This window comes from Canis lupus, chromosome 38 (genome assembly GCF_011100685.1).
Source record: "Canis lupus familiaris isolate Mischka breed German Shepherd chromosome 38, alternate assembly UU_Cfam_GSD_1.0, whole genome shotgun sequence".
NCBI lineage: Eukaryota > Metazoa > Chordata > Mammalia > Carnivora > Canidae > Canis > Canis lupus.
The window spans coordinates 17,960,180-17,966,582 of record NC_049259.1 but is presented as its reverse complement, the minus strand read 5'-3'; positions in this window follow the sequence as shown (position 1 = coordinate 17,966,582).

Genomic DNA, 6,403 nt, shown 5'->3' with positions numbered 1-6,403 from the left:
CATCTAGATTTCATAAGCAGATTTTGTTTTTTTTTTTTAATTTTTTTGGAGTTCAATTTGCCAACATATAGCATATCACCCAGTGCTCATCCCATCATGTGCCCCCCTCAGTGCTCGTCACCCAATCACCCCAACCCCCCGCTCACCTCCCCTTCCACCACCCCTTGTACGTTTCCCAGAGTTAGGTGTCTCTCATGTTCTGTCACCTTCTCTGATATTTCCCATTCATTTTCTCTCCTTTCCCCTTTATTCCCTTTCACTATTTTTTATATTCCTCAAATGAATGAGACCATATAATGTTTGTCCTTCTCCGATTAACTTACTACACTCAGCATAATACCCTCCAGGTCCATCCACATGGAAGCAAATGGTGGGTATTTGTTGTTTCTAATGGCTGGGGAATATTCCATTGTATACATAGACCGCAGCTTCTTTATCCATTCATCTTTTGATGGACACTGAGGCTCCTTCCACAGTTTGGCTATTGTGGACATTGCTGCTATAAACATTGAGGTGCAGGTGTCCCAGCTTTTCACTGCATCTGTATCTTTGGGGTAAATCCCCAGCAGTGCAATTGCTGGGTCGTAGGGCAGATCTGTTTTTAACTCTTTGAGGAACCTCCACACAGTTTTCCAGAGTGGCTGCACCAGTTCACATTCCCACCAACAGTGTAAGAAGGATCCCTTTTCTCCACATCCTCTCCAACATTTGTGGTTTCCTGCCTTGTTAATTTTCCCCATTCTCACTGGTGTGAGGTGGGATCTCACTGTGGTTTTGATTTGTATTTCCCTGATGGCAAGTGATGCGGAGCATTTTCTCATGTGCTTGTTGGCCATGTTTATGTCTTCCTCTGAGATTTCTGTTCATGTCTTTTGCCCATTTCATTATTGGATTGTTTGTTTCTTTGCTGTTGAGTTGAATAAGTTCTTTATAGATCTTAGAAACTAGCCCTTTATCTGATACGTCATTTGCAAATATCTTCTCCCATTCTGTAGGTTGTCTTTTAGTTTTGTTGACTGTTTCTTTTGCTGTGCAGAAGCTTCTTATCTTGATGAAGTCCCAATAATTCATTTTTGCTTTTGTTTCCCTTGCCTTCATAGATGTATCTTGCAAGAAGTTGCTGTGACCAAGTTCAAAGAGGGTGTTGCCTGTGTTCTTCTGTAGGATTTTGATGGATTCTTGTCTCACATTTAGATCTTTCATCCATTTTGAGTTTATCTTTGGTATGGTGTAAGAGAATTGTCTAGTTTCATTCTTCTGCATGTGGATGTCCAATTTTCCCAGCACCATTTATTGAAGAGACTGTCTTTTTTCCAGTGGATAGTCTTTCCTCCTTTTCGAATATTAGTTGACTATAGAGTGGAGGGCCCATAAGCAGATTTTCAAATTATCACTCTAAGCCCCTGTGTTTTACTGTTTAAAAACTTTTCAACGTGAGCTCATGCCTCATTACCCCACTTGCACACCCTAAAACCTGTCTCACACTGGAATAAAAAGCTCCAAGTGGTCACAGAATGGAAGTAACTCCAGTTCTGTTCTGTCATCTTCATAAGCATTGTTTATTTTTACTTTATGGCTTTAATGCAGGAATATCTAGTATTGGATACTGGAGACACAGGCTGCTCACCAGAGGGCTTGAACTATTCTGAAACACAATGAGCTTCCTGGGAGTTCACCAAGTCCACTTTCATGTAGAACACACTATCCATTTAAAAGTTAAGTATCTTAGTCAGCTTGGGATGCTGTAATAAAATACCATAGACTAGGCAGCTTAAACAATAGATATTTATTTATGACAGTTCTGGAGGCTGCAAATCCTAGGTGAAAGTAATGACCATTTGGTTCATGGTAAGGGCTCTTTGCCTGACTTGCAGATGACGGTCTTCCTGCTATGTCATCACATGGCAGAGAAAGAAAGTTCTAACGCCTCTTCCTTTTCTTATAAGAGCACTGCTCCCATTACGGAGGCTCCGTCTTGGTGACATCGCTGCAACCTAATCATGTCTCGAAGGCCCCACATCCTAATACCATCACTCTGAGGTTAGGGCTCCAACAAATGAATTTGAGGTAAGACACAGACATTCGGTCTGTAACAAGAAGTAATGACATTGTGCTACTTTGAAGATAATTTGGGGGAAGTCAGGAAATTATCTGCTTTGGGTTCAAATTCACTAGCTTAGTCATTGTCCCCACCAGAGGATTGGTCTTTAATAACCTTTCCTTGCCAGGACTCCACTCTCCATTGGGGTTCCTACCTCCACTGTGTTATATTGGGATCTTCTTAGGAAGGAGGATGACTAGAAAGGACACCAGAACTCCAGGACTCAGATCCAGACATTAATTGTGGCCTGGACCACACTGTTTACTGGCTGGTGAGGCAAAGCCATATTTGTCCCAAGTGGGGCAAGCATAGAAGCCCTGAATCCCTACCTTCCTCTCTTTTACCCATAGTCTCCTGCTCCAGTCTTGTTTGTTTGTTTTACTGTCAACTGCCTCTCAAATAGCTGTGTTCAGTTGTCCTCTTGTCCAAATGATTAAATCCAAATCTGGATGGATCTGTTCTTCCCATATATAAATGACTCTTATTTCACTTGTCCCACATTCATCCTTTTTTTCTTTTTCTCTATTATTATTATTATTATTATTATTATTATTAGCATCATTATTCTCCCAGTCTCAGTAATCTTTGGGATGGTTTCCTTCATTTTCTATAGTTCACTAAGTTCTCTCCTTTCGTATCTACCTTGGTTTGGACTCAGGTCAGCTTCTACGTGAGCTCATGCCTCATTACCCCACTTGCACACCCTAAAACCTGTCTCACACTGCTGCCACATGAACTTTCCCAAACATCACTTCATCATGACACTGTTCCCCCTAGAATCTGTGATGGTTTCCTGTGGCTAATGCATCATAATTACTTCCCCTTGGGCCTGAGGACACTCAAGCCTGTGACAAACAGATGAAATATTTTTAAGTAAGCATTTCAACTTTCAACTGAAGATGCTTTCCTCAGTCTAAATCTAAGCTTGGTTTTTGAGGGACAGAACACATAACTGGGGCAAAGGAGACTCTATTTTCCTCCATGCACGAGAAGGATATGTTGACTGATGTTGGGGCTCAACAAATATTTCTAAATAGAGAAAAGAAACTTATGGATAACATATGAAGATGTAACTTCCTTAGATAGTTGCCCATATTCACCCATGGATGCTGTTTTAGTTATCTATAGATGCACAAATAAACTACTTTAAAACTTAATGGCTAAAAACCATGTTATTACCTTCCAAATTTCTGTAGGCTGACGGGGCTCCGCAGGCCAGTTCTTTTACTGGTCTCTCTTGGGGTGTCTCCTACAGGTGTACTTAGATGGAGGCTTGGCTGGGTTGCTGGCATAGCTGGGCCTCTTCTCTTTTTAAGTGGTCTTACCTCTCTCTTTCCATGTGGCCTCTCCATGTCATCTCACCATGTGGTCTTTCCAGAAGGAGAGCCAGAGAAACTCAAGGTTTCCAAAAATGAAATAGTGGAAGCTTCCAAGCCTATGAAACTAAGGCCCCAACTGGCATAGCATCAGCTCTGCCATATTCTGTTAGTTAAATCAAGTCTGAGGGAAGCCCAGCTTCAGTGAAGGAGGGGTCTACACAATGGTGTGATGCAGGGAGGTGTGGTTCATTGGGAGCCATCTTTGGAGACAAGCTACCATCCTCTGGCTTTTAATGATTCACATCTTTTTTTTTTTAAGTTTTTATTTATTTATTTGAGAGAGATCATGAGCTGAGGGGATGGGCAGAGGGAGAAAGACAAGCAGACTCTCCACTGAGGAAGGATCCCAATGCAGGACTTGATTCTGGGGACTCCAGGATTATAACCCAAGCTGAAGGCAGATGCTTAACCAACTAAGGCACCCACAGGCCCTGATTCATGTCCTTTCTACATGAAGAATACACTCACCCCTACAAATCTCAGCCCAATATGGCATTAGTTTAAAGCCCAGGATGTTGTCCACTGAACCAGGTACTTGTATGGATGGGACTCCCTGGGGGAATTCCCTTAAATGTCCTTCTTCTGATGGCAAAAAACAGCAAAGGACAGGTTGTCTGCACCTCATCCACCCATCATATAATAATAAAAGAGACAGAAAAACCACAGTTGATGCCTTGTTCAAAAAGAAAGAGAAAGGGAGATATGAGCAGTCACTGATTTATAGCAATTCTGAAAAATCCAGCCTGGCACATGTCCCAATTTCTCTGACTCCAGGCAGGGAATGTTCCTTGATTAAGGCACAATTTTGCTTTTTAGGAATGGTTCTCCTCAGCTCCTGGTTTCATCCTCTGGGCTCTTGTTCTGAGTCATTCTTCCTTTTTTTTATAAGAATGGCCCGTGTTTGCAGCTATGTGGCTCTAAGCCTGCTTCCTGCTTTGTTGGAAGTCACAGGCCAGAAAGAGGGCAAGCTGGTGTGGCTGGTCTACAAACACTGCCCCAGTAGCCACACCTCCTTATCCTTTTGTTGTTTCCTCACTCACTGATGATGGGCTGGCCCCGGCCCTACTTTAACCAATGGACTATGGCGGAAGGGACACTGTGCTAGCCCTAGACTCAAGTTTTAAGAAGCTCTGGAGGCTTCTGATTTTGTACTTTGGGGATCCCTGAGCCACAACCCTCTAAGAAGTCTGGCTGCCCTACTGCAAAGACCACAGGTAGAGTCCATATAGAGAGAGAGAGGCTTGAGACTACACCAGGAAGGAGAGAAGCCTCCGGAGAACTCCATGTCAAATTGGTGTCTGACCGCAAGTACACGAGAGAACCCAAATGAGACAATAAGAAGAATTTCTCACTGATCTTAGTCAACCTAGGGAACTGTGAAAGATAAGGAGGTTGTTATTGTTGTTGTTTAAAGATTTTATTTGTTTATTCATGAGAGGCACTGAGAGAGAGAGAGGCAGAGACAAAGGCAGAGGGAGAAGCAGGCTCCATGCAGGGAGGTTGTTGTGGGACTTGATCCTGGGTCTCCAGGATCACGCCCTGGGCCAAAGGCGTGTGCTAAACTGCTGGGCCACTGGGGCTGCCCAGGAGGTTGTTGTTTTAAGCCAATCCTTTGGGAGGTTTGATATGCAGCTGTAGGTAAACAAAACGCATGTGGTTATTTACTTAAAGCAATTTAACTATCCTTCTGTGCCTGGTACTGTGTTAGGAAAAGTGGATGCAAAATTAAATAAAGCTTTGGTTCTGAACTCTTATCTTTGTAAGTAGAAATAGTTTAATTTTACATTTCAAAGGTGAAAGATTTGTTTTATTTAAGCATACATGCAGTGAGTCCTTTTTTAAATTAAATATTTAATTTATTTATTTAAGAAAGAGAGAGAGAGAGAGCTTGTGTGCATGAGTAAGGGGAGGGACAGGGGAAAGGAGAGGGTGAGAGAGAATCCCAAGCAGACTGAGCATGGAGCCCAATTAGGGGCATGAGTCTTGATGCCATGACCCTGAGATCAAGACCCAAGCCAAAACTAAGAGCTGAAAGCTCAACCCACTGAGCCACCCAGGTGCCCTGGCAGTGAATCCTTTTGTAAAAAGGAATAATTACTGGGAGGCTTTTCATATTTTTTATTTTCTTCATTTCAGAGTTTTTACATAGTGAAGCACAGTTGGGCTTCTGATAACATAATGTAACTCAGCAAATATTTTCTGAGCACTTACTATGTGCTTCCTCTGGATAGTTTTAAACATTGTGTTGAAATTCAAGTGCTGTTTTCTACCTGACGTCTCTCAGCTTGCCTGGGGCTTATTGTCCTGAGTTACTTGGGGATCCTGTTTTTGTCTGTTAGCATGTATTCCTATTCCTATTATGCATCCCCTGGCTGTTTTCTTATTGCTTCAGCAAGAATTACATTCAGTTGTTGAGTTTCTAAATGACCTAATTAGCAGTACTTTTCCATTCTTCCTTTAGAATTCTCAGTCTCCAGTTGGACTCCCTCCCCCTTACTCTTTTCCTCTCTGAGTTTTACTCAACATCCTGCTAATGAGTTCACGTTCCACTCTTGTCCCTCCACGGATTGCTGCCCAGGCATTTGGAGGCCTCCTTGCCTTAATTATCGGGGAAGAAAAAAAAAATCTCGTCTTGGTCTTTCCTTGATAGACTCTGTTTCCTCTGACTTTCCAGCTTCTTACCTCGTGTGTGTCTGTTTTTCACATACACCAAGACCTTAAAGCAGAGAGGCACCCTGGAGATCATATAATTATACGAATGAGCAAACTTTGGCCAGAGAGCCAAGTGACTTGTTCAAAGAACCACAGCCAGTCAGTGGCAGAGCCAGGGCCAGGACTTGTATCTCCAAATTGAGAAGCTCTGGCTTCACTAATGTAATGAAGGCACCATCAAACCACATCACACGAATGCAAGCAGACTGGG